Source organism: Oncorhynchus mykiss, chromosome 2, assembly GCF_013265735.2.
Source record: "Oncorhynchus mykiss isolate Arlee chromosome 2, USDA_OmykA_1.1, whole genome shotgun sequence".
NCBI lineage: Eukaryota > Metazoa > Chordata > Actinopteri > Salmoniformes > Salmonidae > Oncorhynchus > Oncorhynchus mykiss.
The window spans coordinates 17,093,149-17,094,246 of NC_048566.1; the positions used below are offsets into that span (position 1 = coordinate 17,093,149).

The 1,098-nt window shown below is 40.5% G+C and overlaps 1 protein-coding gene across 1 annotated transcript in view; it reads right to left on the reverse strand.

Moving 5' to 3' along the window:
• Nucleotides 1-1,098, reverse strand: part of LOC110519673 (neuronal acetylcholine receptor subunit alpha-7-like) — a 68,351-nt gene that overhangs the window by 19,931 nt on the left and 47,322 nt on the right. The window lies entirely within an intron of this gene.

Below are 1,098 nucleotides of genomic sequence, written 5' to 3' on the forward strand. Positions count from 1 at the left end.
TTACACTGACTAAGACAATATGACAGTTGGATCAGCTGTTTGTGTGTTGTGGTCAGAGAGTTCTGGAGAAGAGCCTATCGAAACAGACTCTCACATTGAATTGTAGACACTATTACTACAGCATACCAGTTGGCCGGCCGGCCTTTGCTGTCTGCTGTGGTGAAGCATTCTACTAGAGGTGTAGTGGCTTCCTTTCCTCTTTACCATAGCCACTGCCCTAGCCTGAAGCCGGGTTGTTTCGTAAGCATACAGTCCACACTCAAGGTTTCCAAACGGCCAAAACATTCAATGAGATCCAGGGATATGGTGCAACAAAAAGGTTTATTCTTCTTTTATCTAAAAAAAAAAATGGGCAAAAACGAAGTTACACCAACAACAAATGAATACATCTCAATCAGGTAAATATAAATCATAAAGGTACGTACCTAATATTTCATCATATACATTCATATTTAATATATTACACAAACGTACATGGAGCTCTGTATGTTCTGTCTTTTATACAAATATGTCCAAATCGGCTCTAACAAGAGGGGTAGCTACATCGTGGGTCCTGCTCCGAGGAGTTCCCCTTGATTAACTTCCTCGGCCAGTTAGGCGTGTGGAGGAAATGAATATTCATTACATACTATATTGTTTAATTAGATATACTATGCTGTTTTTTTCTTAAAGATTGTCCATTGTTATATGCTAGTGTTTTTTACTGATACAAACTTGTCTTGTGTGACTGAGCGTACAGATTTATGAGCCGTTTGGGTGTGACCGCAATGTGTGACCTCCTGTGTTTATTACCAGCAGGAATGTAGCTAAGTGGGAATTGCAGGGAGGAACAAAAAATGGTAAACTCTGTTCCCAGGCCCTGTTTATGTAATCTGCCACATAGATAAGAGGATGTACTTTCTGTAAAAGGAGAACGCCAACTCTGTTCGTTGGGCTTTTTAACTGTGCACTGTGAGTGGATTGTTGAACTGCTCAATTTTTGCAAATCTTATAATAAAGTTGTTTGGAAGTATCTCTTCCAATATAATTTCTACCACAGGGTGTCAGGTGGAGCAGCACAGGGGAACCCAAGAGCAGACTCAGACCAGGAAACAGGGA